The sequence below is a fragment of the Ambystoma mexicanum genome, chromosome 10, assembly GCF_040938575.1.
Source record: "Ambystoma mexicanum isolate Mex_15411 chromosome 10, UKY_AmexF1_1, whole genome shotgun sequence".
NCBI classification, from domain to species: domain Eukaryota; kingdom Metazoa; phylum Chordata; class Amphibia; order Caudata; family Ambystomatidae; genus Ambystoma; species Ambystoma mexicanum.
This window is the reverse complement of record NC_090932.1, coordinates 1,482,887,252-1,482,899,921: the sequence shown is the minus strand read 5'-3', so window position 1 is coordinate 1,482,899,921 and position 12,670 is coordinate 1,482,887,252. Positions and strand designations below refer to the sequence as shown.

General features: G+C 45.6%; 1 long non-coding RNA gene across 1 annotated transcript in view; it reads left to right on the top strand.

Annotated features, from left to right (window-relative positions):
* Window positions 1–12,670, top strand: part of LOC138492447 (uncharacterized) — a 151,676-nt gene that overhangs the window by 55,217 nt on the left and 83,789 nt on the right. Inside the window, exon 3 of the long non-coding RNA XR_011276207.1 lies at window positions 9,455–9,499. This is a non-coding gene — a long non-coding RNA (uncharacterized lncRNA). The remainder of the gene's footprint in view (window positions 1–9,454; window positions 9,500–12,670) is intronic.

Here is a 12,670-nt window from a genome sequence, read left to right as displayed (position 1 = left end):
ATGGGAATGACACCGGCGAAGATGCCCGCAAAACAGAAGGAGCGATGAATGATGGGCAGAAGCGCTGCAAGGTAAGGCTGTTCCTAACGGTGTTCTTGTTCTTGCAGGAGCTGAGCGCAGAAGAAAAATGCAGGCCTACTGGAGACCGATCCGAACACAGTGAGTGTCACGCTGCAGGTGCAGAAAACGCAAAGCATGTTTCTCAGCCTGGGTGTGGCTTAAATAGTCTCTGGGTATCCCAGGTGTCTCTGGGCTGAAGCACACCCAAAAGACTAGACCGCACATGCAGTTCTGGGAACCGAAATATGTGGGGGCATCCATCTTGTCCCCATCAATGCACTACAAGTCCAATCCCCAATGTTATCCTACGGGAGTGAGTGAGTCTGGTGCCACAAGCACCAAGTGTGACTCCAAGTGGGTCGTTGGAGGGATGGAGAGGCCCTTGAGGGCCATGTAGGTGATCGTGGCCTGGCTCCAGCCTGACATCTTGGAGGGCCGGGGACATGAGGGGCAGGAATCATGACAGTTACAGAACACAAAGCCTCACATCAAAATCCACCTGGGCGTCATGGAAACGTCAGAAACCGACCAGTTAGCCCACATGTTGGGGCAGCTACGTTCCGAAGTACATGCAGCCAGGCAGCAGACCAACACTCTGAGGAGAGAGCTGATAGTAGCCAGAGAACGCACTCATGATTTAAGCCGGCAACTTTTCCAGTCACAAGCAGGGCATGCACCATTGCCGGGAAGCATGCCCTCGATGCCAGCGCCATCAGCCAATCCCGTTCAGATAACCCTTCCTGGGGCAGTTCCCTGGGCCCCGCCCGAACGATTTACGGGGGATCCCAAGAGGTTTGCAACGTTCATGAACCTGTGCCGCCTGCACTTCCTTTGTAGGCCAAGGGCCTTTCCGAATGACCAATCACGGGTCGCTTTTGTGCTATCCTACCTGAGTGGTAGTGCCGCAGACTGGTCTGTTCCCTTTGTGGCCTAAAACGATCCTTTGCTGCATGACTTCAGGGGCTTTCAGCAGGAGATGGAAAAGCTGTTTGCCTGTCGTACTCATGGGCAGGCATTAGACAACGAACGTCTGTCCCTACGCCAAGGGAATCAAGACCTATTAACATACATAGCCACGTTCAATAGACTCGTAGTTGAAGAAGAATCGCCAGTGGAGAAGAGAACCACGTTGTATCATTGGGGGTTGCGGGGGGAGCTCAAGGATGTTCTCGCACAAGTAGTGAACCCCCCGAAAGACTGCTCAGAATTCATTGACCTTGTTGTTCAACTGGATCATAGGTTGCAGGACCGAAGAGCAGATCGAACCAGACCGGACCCTCGCCCTATGTATGTGCGTTCAAAGGACAATACTGCCCGAACAACGGAAGGTTCAGGAGAACCAATGCGAATCGGGGGGGTCAAATCCCCCTTGACTAAAGCAGAAAGGGATAAAAGGAGACAGCAGCAGTTATGTCTGTACTGTGGAAGTTCAGGTAATTTCCTTAAAGAGTGCCCTGTGAAGCCACCGAGGAGGACGGTAGGGGCCACGGACAAGGAAGATACCATCAAGGAATCGGAAAACTCCTCAGCCCGGCAAGTGTAGGGGTCCACTTGTCGAGCGAAGAAAGTGAACTGCAGACCTCCCATTTTGCACTATCTTTGGTCTTGATCAATCACCAACAACCATCTCGGATGCACGCAGTAAGAGCGTACATAGACAGTGGAGCCATTGGGAATTACATCGACCAGGATCTTGCGGCAAAGATGGGGCTTCCGTTACACCCTAAATCAACCACCGACACTGTTACCAATGTCGACGGCACGGAAATAGCTTCTGGTCCAGTATCCCAATGCACTGCAGCTTTATCCCTTCTGTGCCAGGATGGACACCAATAATCTATCGTTTTCGACCTCATTAAGGCAGCACAGTTCTGGTTGATTTTGGGAATGCCATGGTTGGTAGCTTACAATCCTCGAATCGATTGGCGAGCAAAAGAATTGGCCTTTCCTGAGACTTGCGCTCACACATGTTATCGCCAAGAGAAACAACCAATAGACACCAGAACCTCCACGCTTGTGACTGTGGCAATCGGCTCCCTACCAAGCGAATACCAGGACTTTCAAGATGTCTTTCAGAAAGAACAGGCTAATACCCTGCCACCGCATAGACCATACGATTGCCAAATCAACCTGATACCAGGCGCACCAATCCCTTGTGGTGAATTTACGCACTCACAGAACCAGAAAAGCAGCACCTGAATGCCTATCTTGACCAATACCTGGCCAACGGGGTTCATCCGTCCCTCGAAGTCTCCAGCAGCCAGTCCTCTATTCTTTGTACCAGAAAAGGAGGAGGACTTGAGAACGTGCATCGACTATCGCGCACTGAACCAGATTACCGTAAAAAAACGCTACCCCCTGCCACTGATCCCTGAATTGCTTGATCACGTCAAAGATGCCCAAATCTACACAAAACTAGACCTGAAGGGGGCATATCACCTTGTTCGCGTAAAACAGGAGGAGGAATGGAAAACCGCTTTTCGCCCCAAATGCGGCTTGTATGAATATCAAGTAATGCCCTTTGGCCTTTGCAACGCGCCTGCAGCATTTCAATACTTCATGAATGATGTCCTACGGGAATTGATTGATGTCTGTGCTCTAGTGTACATCGACGATATTCTAGTATATTCTGCATCAAAGCAGGACCACGTTAACACGTCCGATCCGTATTGGAGAAACTCTGTCAACACCAGCTCTACGGCAAGCTCGAAAAGTGCTCATTCCACTTCTCCGAGGTGGAATTCCTGGGCTTTATTCTCAGCCCGAATGGAATCCGAATGGATGTACACAAGGTAGATGCTATCCTGAACTGGCCATCCCCAAATTCATTCAAGGGGGTTCAAAGTATGCTGGGTTTTGCAAACTTCTACCGCCGGTTCATCCCAGGATTTTCACAAATCGTGCATCCCATCACGACATTGCTAAGGAAAAGCAACAAAAAGTTCCAGTGAACAACAGAAGCCGAGGAAGCTTTCCAGGAACTCAAAGCAAGATTCACATCTGCCCGCCCCAATCTTACGCCACCCTCGCCCTGATCTCCCATACCTGGTGGAAACGGACGCCTCATGCAAGCTATCGGAGCCGTCCTCTTACAAAAGGACCCTGAAATGGGCCAGTTACACCCTGTTGCCTTCTGGTCGCGTAAATTCACACCCCCTGAACTCAATTACGCTATCACAGACAAAGAACTCCTGGCCATTAAGTCAGCCTTTAAGGCCTGGCGGCACTACCTCTTGGGCGCCAGACACACAATCACCGTAATAACTGACCACGGGAACCTCCAGTACCTAAAAACGGCAAAGGTCTAATCCTCACGACCACTACGTTGGGCTCTTTTTTTTGCTGAATATGACTACATGATTACATTTCGACCAGGGGTGAAAAACGGGAAGGCCGACGCCCTTCCCGTATGGGGGTGGAAGAGCAAGGGTATCAGACCTCTGACCCATTATCAATCATCCCGAGTGACAAGCTCCTAGGAATCACAGCAATCATAACACAGAAAGAATTACATGAAGAAATCCAAAACCTGATGAGTCCGTAGCAATTACAAGTGTGGAGTGCACAAGGAGAACATTACATGATAAAAGATCAGTTGCCCTACTTCAGGAATCGTTTATTCTTACCAAACCAAGAACTCGAGAAAAAGTCATGTCCGGTTATTATGATTCATTGATCGAGGGCCACCCCGGAATCGCTAAAACCCTAGCCAAGGTAAAACGAAATTATTGGGAGCCCACGTGGCGTAAAGACATTATCCAATTCATCCTATCTTGTGGAGTGTGTGCTCAAAACAAGTCATCCAAGCAGAAACCGGCTGGGCTATTACAACCATTGGAAATCCCACCAGCACCCTGGCACACGTTGTCCCTCGATTTTATTACTGATTTACCACCCAGTCAAGTGTTCAACACTATTCTTGTGGTCGTGGATCTATCTTCAATAATTTCATTCCTCTTAAGGGTCTCCCAAATGCTTCCACTCTGGCAAAGGTATTTCTTGAAGGCATCGTACGGCTCCTTGGGTTTCCTTCAGTTTTAGTCTCAGACCGAGGTACTCAATTTGTATCTAACTTCTGGAGAAAATGCTGCTCTATGGCCCAGATCGACATCCGGCTATCCATCAGTCACCATCCCCAAAACGGATGAGAGGACAAATCAAACGCTCGAGCAGTATCTGCGTTGCATGTTACACCAAGCTGAAGGAAGCTGGTTCGACCTATTATGGATAGCTGAATATGCTTATAATAATTCCCTACACACCTTCACTGGGCAGACACCCTTTTATACCATGTATGTCAGACACCCACGTACTTCTGAGTTGGACGTTCCTACAACCCTGGAAATGCCAGCAGTCAAAACCTTGCACACGACCATTTCTCAAACCTTTAAAAGGGCAGCTGAACACCTACTTCAAGCTAAGAATCGCCAAAAGAAGTTTGCTGATCAACTCTGAGCAAAGGCCCCCAACTACCAAGTGGGGGACAAAGTCTGGCTGGTGTCTAAAGACGTGTCCATTAAAGGAACCCAAACTTTCCGTTCAAGATACCTGGGTCCATTCACCGTCACCTCCGTGATAAATCCTGTGGCAGTCAAACTAGCTTTGCCGTCAAACATGCAGATTCATCCTGTGTTCTACGTGTCTCTCCTTAAACCTGTTCAACCTGGGACCCGGGTAACAATGCCACCGCAGCCAGTAGTAGTCGCCGGGGAGCCAGAATTCGAAGTCAAGGACATCCTGGATTCAAAGTACATCAGATCCAAATTATACTACTTAGTAGACTGGAAGGGGTATGGTCCACAAGACAGGACATAGGAGCCTTGTGAGTACATCCATGCAACTCGCTTGCTTAGACGATTTCATCAAAACCATCCAAACAAACCAGGACCAGACGGAAGAGCCACCTTGAGAGGGTCTTGGGGGGAGTGGTGTCATGATTCCTGCCCCTCATGTCCCCAGCCCTCCAAGATGTCAGGCTGGAGCCAGGCCACGATCACCTACATGGCCCTCAAGGGCCTCTCCATCCCTCCAAAGACCCACTTGGAGTCAGACTTGGTGCTTGTGGCACCAGACTCACTCACTCCCATAGGATAACATTGGGGATTGGACTTGCAGTGCATTGATGGGGACAAGATGGATGCCCCCACATATTTCGATTCCTAGAACAGCATGTGCAGTCTGGTCTTTTGGGTGTGGTTCAGCCCAGAGACACCTGGGATACCCAGAAACGATTTAAGCCACACCCAGGCTGAGAAACATGCTTTGTGTTTTCTGCACCTGCAGCGTGACACTCACCGCGTTCGGATCGATCTCCAGTAGGCCTGCATCTTTCTTCTGCGCTCGGCTCCTGCAAGAACAAGAACACCGTTAGAAACAGCCTTACTGTGCGGCGCTTCTGCCCATCATTCATCGCTTCTTCTGTTCTGCGGGCATCTTCGGTGGTGTCATTCCCATCCCGGCACGCCGTTTCCTAAGGAAAAGGGAAAAGAACAGAAAAAAGGCATTAGTAAGCATTCAGCAAATCTTCGCTTATTTTTAAAGACTGTACAAGCTTCAAACGCTTACCTGAATCCCAGCTGCTCTGGGGGAACTCTGTCTCCGGAACTTCTCATCCATCTGCAAGAGGGAAAAGACACTCCAGGTTAGCGTGGAAACATCTAGAGGCGCTGCATACCGCGCTTACCCACCGCATTTGTTCTTCATAACCGGCATCCACGCTGAAAACGTTGCGGCACCTAAAAGACACAGAAAAAGAACTCAGTCCAATGCAAATACAAAAGGGGTGCATCGCGCATCGCGCTCTCACTCACCTTCAGCGCTACTTATCTCAGCAGCGCGCCGCCATCCCTAGATGCCGCCCATCATCTAAGGAGGGAAAGGAACAAAGTTAGAGAACTGTTCAAAAGACTCATTATACTTACCTGTCGGACTCTTGCCAGTGAAGTAACTAGGCAGCAACAAGCCCACATCAATCAACGCGCCACTGCGCTGAAAGCAGGACGGAGAGCACACTTTCCAAGAAAACAATGTGAGCTGTGGATCAAAGGGAAGGGTTAGACCCCGGGGAAGAAGGGGTTCAAGCACACAGAGACAATAGGGAGTTAAACTCTACCAATCCTGTGTTTCAGGCCCAATCTCGAGTTGAGTAGACTCCAGGGAAGGGTTTGAGGTCGTAAGAGGTCAGAACAGGCTGAGTGATGTCCCCGGGGATACCAGGTGAGCGTTACCCCATCTCATAGCTTAATCTTCACACTGAATCTGCTGGTTGTCTCTATGACCATCAGTCTGGCTTCAGAGCTGCCAGGAGCACAGAACCTGCTCTCCTGAACATTCGTGAAGACCTGGTCTCCAACCTTGATTCCAACATCCCCTGTCTCCTCATCTTACTTGATTTCTCTTCTGCCTTTGGCACGGTCAACCATGTCATCCTGCTCAACCGTCTCTGTGATACCCTGGTATCACCGATCAAGCCCTGGCTTGGCTGACTTCTTTCCTCTCTGATCGACCCTCCCAGGTCCAACTTGGATCCTTCCTGTCCTCTATCTCTATCTCTACCTGTGGTGTTCTCCAGTGGTCTAACCTCTCTCCCTGGCTGTTCAACCAATACCTGGCACTTCTTGCCCACCTCATTGCCGTCTCTGTCCCAACTTTCAGTGCTATATGGATGACACTAAACTCATTTTCAGGCTCCCTTCTGCCACCTCATCTCCTTCTCTTATCTCTGACTGTCTGTCTGCTATCCAGGAGTGGTGTGCCGCCAATGATCTCTGCCTTATTGCCAGTAAGACCGAGATTCTCCTCATCAGCACACCTGCTCCCTGCTTTCCTGTCACTCTCTGGCCGGTCTCTCTTGGAGCACTCCCTGCTCCCACCTGTGAGGCTAAAAACCTCAGGGTCATCTTTGACTCCACACTCTCCTTCTCTTCTCACATCTCTGATGTCTCTAAGAAGGCACACTACCAACTGCACGCCCTCAGAGGTATTCTTCCTTTCCTCTCTTTCCCCCAGAAGCTCACTGTCTCCAGAGCCCTGGTTCTCTCTAGGCTGGACTACTGCAACAGCCTCTTTCTAAATCTGCCTGCCTCTCCTCTCCGCCCTCTGCAACTCATCCAAAACAGGACTGCGAGACTTGTCCTTGGCCTCAAGCCCAGGGATCGTATCTCTCCTGGACTGAAATCTCTCCACTGGCTGCCAGTGGCGGCGAGGATTCAGTTCAAAACCCTCTGCATCGTCCACAATGCCTTCTGGGACCTGAGGCCTCAATACCTTCAACTCTCTCTTCCTAAATATCTTCCTTCTTGAGCTCTTCGCTCATCCGCCTCCAACTCCCACAGGGTCAGTCGCTTCTCCAAGCCACAAATTTGTGGTAGATCTCTTTCTTCTGCTGGGGCCTCCCTCTGGAACAGCCTCCCTGCCTCTCTGAAACTTGAGGAGAACCATCTCCGGTTCTGGAAGCACCTCAAGACCTTCCTCTTTGCTTCTGCTTTCTTTCCTCCTCTCCCCTGCAGACCTCATGGCTGAACCTGAAAATGCACTGGTTAACCTGGCTACCCTATGTTCTCAGGCCCAGGTCCCCTCCCCGCCAGTTGCACACTTGCACTGCCCCCTGGCAACCATTGCACTCGGGGACTGTTTCTGTATCCCTACAACCCCCTACAGCACTTGACACCTGATGTCTACAATTATCCTTGGACTTGCCACAGCTGGCTGCACTTTCTATTGATTTAGTGTCTTATTTATTTTTTTGTGTATCCTATGCAGTGCACTGCACCCTCTCTGTCTCCCCCGCACTTCTCCCCTCCCCCTCTCTGCACTTGCGCGATCTCACTGTCACCTGCCCAGTAAGATTGTTGTCTCTGTCATTCCTTTGTTCCCCTTCCCTCGCCTCGTCACGCCTTAAAACACTTGTGTATAGGTACGTTATAAATGCCATATCATATCATATGTCATATATAGTCATCATATTAAGGAGCACAGAAACACCACTAGCTACCCAACTTTCCTACACACTTGTCGGCGGGGTGGCTATTCCTATAAGTGATTGTTAGTTTCACTTAGCTGCATTGAGCACAAAAACGTAGGTGTCAGAAAAAACATATTTTAATTAATATCCACATAGTTAAAAATGACCATCTATGAGCCAGGTGTGTCAATGGTCTGGCTAAAACACAAAAAGATATATCAACATTATCTTGTGGGTCTTCAAAGTGCAAATCATGGCATCGGTATGACATATTTCACAGAGGCATGGTAATGGCAGCTTTTCAACCCTTTGGACAGATAGATAACTCACACTTTCTATTCCAGTGATTGTGATGTTAGTACCAAGGTGACATTCGGTAAGCATGACATTATGACTTGTATCATGACACGTCTACACCGACTTGTGTTTCTGGAGGTAGAGCAACAACACCACAGAAACAATCTGGATGTAAGATGTGTAGTCTGCCTCCTTCTTCAGGACGCTATCGATCTTTCAGTGTGCAAGCAAAAAAGGCAGTGAATCATGTGCTCTGCATGTACTGCCTACAAATAAAACAAATGAAAACTAAATTAAAAACCTATCGTGATTGTGATCCTAATGATTTAAACGAACAGCATAAGGAAAGGAATTTGCACCCCACTGACCTACTACTTGCGTAGCTTCATTCACGTGTGGGAGTTAAATTTCATTGTTTGGCATCATATTTCTGCCTTTGGAGTCATTCCTAACTGCAAAACATCAAAGAAGAAGAGAACTGCATTTACTTTCTCTTTTTGTTTTTTGTATAATAAATCATCACTGTACATTCGTTTTTGTTAGAACTACCTTTTGATAGTTTGGAGCGTGCAGTGCTTCCTGATGCGGTGTCACTGTGTGGGAAGTGGCAAAACAAAGTAAGCGCCGTGTTTACTCAAAGACCTTCATCAGCTGTGGGGTAAATCAGGGGAAAAAGAGTATGTTGGAAGCTCAGTTGTGATATAGACATTATGAAAACAATAAGCCCCCATGTCCCACACTTACTAGACAACTGCCTGATGTATGGCTCTTTGTATTTGTTCTTGCAGAGTAATAGCTGGAGCATGAGGTTTGCGAAGTGATCATTTATTGATTTATTCTAATAGTTATTGATTAAAAATATCTTATTTGTTTGATCATTTGCAATACTGTCAGAAAATTGCAAAGCATTCCATCAACAACCTTGATGTATTTATCACAGAAACACATGCAACAATGAAAGTAAACCTTCAGAAAAATGTACTTTGTCTCTGAATAACATAGACCCTTTCACTATACGAATGGTGTATGTTTTTGTTTATAAACTTTCCCTGCTTAGCGAAAAATTGAATCATTGAAACAAAATAACATTACAACACATTAAAGGGGCCACTATTTAATCAATATGTTTTGCAGGATGATCTCAGACCACCTACCTGCGACATCTCTGAAGGTTATCAGGTACAGTTTTTAAATATATCTTTTTAAAATATTACACGTACACAGTGTTCGACTTTGTCAATACTCATTTCAAAATATTAAGCAGACGATTAAGCATATCTTTTTACATAATTTAACTTATATTGTAAGGTCGACAATCATTAAATCAACTTTCTCACAATGTACTTTGTGAGATCAAAGATTTTAACATTAAATTGTTTAACAATGTAATCAATGTTCTTTGAATTTGTTATGTACAAGGAATGTACTACTGAAGTAGTCGAAACTGAAGAGACACTTGAACAAGAGGTATACATAAGATATTGTAAAATATCAATTATCCATTTGAACTGTGATGTAATATTTAATATGTTCCAATGGTTTCCATAGTGACATTTTGTTTTATATGTATATAAGCTTCTTTAAGTGGAAGAGCACATTTCATGGTTTATACAATTCCAAAATGCTGTCTTTCAGCTTGGTACGGTGGTCGTCAAATCCAATTTGACTGTTTCAAGGAAAATCCAGAAAAAAGGGTACATAACAGAAAGGTTTTTTTTAAAAAAAGAAGTTGTTTATCACTTATTTCATTGATTTTACATTTTCATGTTGTAATTCATATATTCTGATTGTGTGCTATTTATTTTTCTCTTCAATTATAGGCCTAGGAAGAAGAGGAACAAAACATCTCTACGCAAACTAATGATGTTGCTTGCCAAACCGTTGCCACTTTGCAAGCTACATTATGAGGCTGAAAATGGTCCTCGCAAGATTCAGTGTCGTGATGCAGATGTCCAGTGGCTGTAATTTGAGTTGAATGTCAGCAGTGACCCATGGAAAGTAACCCTGGATCATTGTTACAGCACACAACATCACCCAGAAGAAACAGACAACACAGAAAATGTTTCAGAATTGCTTGCAGAACTGGTCGCACAATCCACACCCTCTAAATAAATGCTATCTAAGAAACAATGTTCCCTCTTTCTCCAATACATGTGGACAAGTTGGAAACATCACACACAGAAATATTCAAAGTATCTTTGCTACTTTTTGCCGATTGTGCTTGTGATGTGGACTTCACTCTTCCTAGTGTTGAGGACTTATCCACCACATGGTATCGCAAACCAGTATACTTCAGGACAATTGGCTATTAAAAGAGACAAAATACATTGTATTCAACTGCTGCCTCATCAAGGTTATGAAAATGATTAAAACTGATAATAAATTGCGTAGGAGGATATGTGGGGAGCCATTGGTGAAGTTTACTCGTGTAGTCAAAGGCACCAACCTGAAGATCAAGGATAGCTATCTACAATACCATAACTAATTTACATGGTATGCTCAACCTATACTTGAAAAAGTGCCTGCTGGAAATTTACTTCGTTCTTCTGCTTTTTTGTTTAGCGGATCAATGTACTGTACAATTTCAAGTTTTCTTAAATTTGTGCAACTCGAGTGCCTTTCAAAACCCCAGTACTACAAATATCAGAAGGATTTCTTGTTCCCGCTATTAGCCAGGCATGGACACTTAAACAGATATCAATGGACAATGCTCTCGTTGGCAAAAGGCTCTGGCTTGCTTGTGATGGACAGTGTGACAGTCCAGGTGTTTCTGCTACATACTGCCCTTCCCGCTTCCAAGACATGGAAACCAAAATAATAGTGAGTTCAGTCATGCAAGTATCTGAATGTACATCTTCTGTTTCCATGGAAATCTATGGTTTTATTAAATCTATTCAACTTCTGCAATCCAGAGGAATGCAAATTGACCTGATAGCCACTGACAGGCACGTTTCAATAGCCAAGGTCATGCGAGAGCAGCTCCGAGACATAAAGCATCAATGTGATTTATGGCACGTCGCAAACTCAATTTCAAAATAAATTACAGCTGCTGGAAAACAAAGGCTACAGAAAACATTTTAAATTGCTCACAGTCTCAGCAACCATCTTTGGTGGAGCTAAAAAACTTGTGCTGGATCTGTAGATATCCTGCTTTAAAAATGGCATTCATTGATGCACCATTGTTCTAACATACACTCTTGGAAAGAAACCAAATATTTCCATGAATGTGCGCATGAACCATAGAGCACGCAGCAGGAGCATAAGAAAAGGTGGTTGGTTCCAGGCTGCCTTCCTCACACGGTAGTTGAGAAGATTGTGTACGACAAAACGCTTCAGGAGACATGAGGGGACTCCCCGAGTTCTGCCACACTGGATATTTGGAGCCGTTTCATAATATGTGCCTAGAGTACCGGTCTAAAAGGTTGCATTTTGGCATAGACAGTATGGAGGCCAGAACAAGACTGGCTGTACTTGCGCAGAACAAGCACATTGTAAGGGAACAAGCAAAAACTGCAGGAACTTTCGGGATGCCTCGTTACAACAAGGAGTGTACCAAAATAAGCAAACAGTGGGTGGCAATGCCAATCTTCCAGCAGATGGATTTTGAATTTGTGAAAGATCTGGCATTGAATGTGCTGACCATGCAAACACATGGAATTGATCCAGATTTTTTTGCTAGGGCCCAGTCTATGCCATGGAACATTGCAAAAGAGGTTTGTCCTCCCAAACTTTAAATTGTTGAAAGGTTGACTTGAAGATTAAAATGATGTGTGGCTCTCTTCACAATGGTTAACAATGCCATTTTCAAGCTTTTGCACAGTGTTTGGAAACGGTTTTCATTGTACAATAAATGGAATAGTATGTCACTTGAGCGGTAATTGTTAAATCATTTCTATTTTTAATGTATTACTGTTTGTGAAATAATGTCACTACATAGGCCTCAAAACTTCAATTTTTCTTGGATTTGTGTATTTATTACCATCAATATAATTTATATTAGAACAATAAATGTCAGTCTGGTTATTTAAAGTATGTGACTCAAATCAAATCAAATGTAGAAGAGACTGGTGATCTTAAAACCAACAGTCAGCAGGAGCTACTTTTGACTCCCCCAGGCCAACTAATTTAATGCTATAAACTAGCTCCTTGTTCCACAGTGTTAGCTCCTGGTGACCGGTTACTACTGGATACCTAGGCACTGCTTGTAATTCCTGCTAATCCAATCCTAATTTCGAGCCCTGTCTGTAATGAACTCACAATAGTTGAAGAATCTAAGCAGAAAATTGGAGCAGCAGAAATACAGAAACTCAAGGTCTCCAGAGCATTGGTCCTCTCCAGGCTGGACTACTG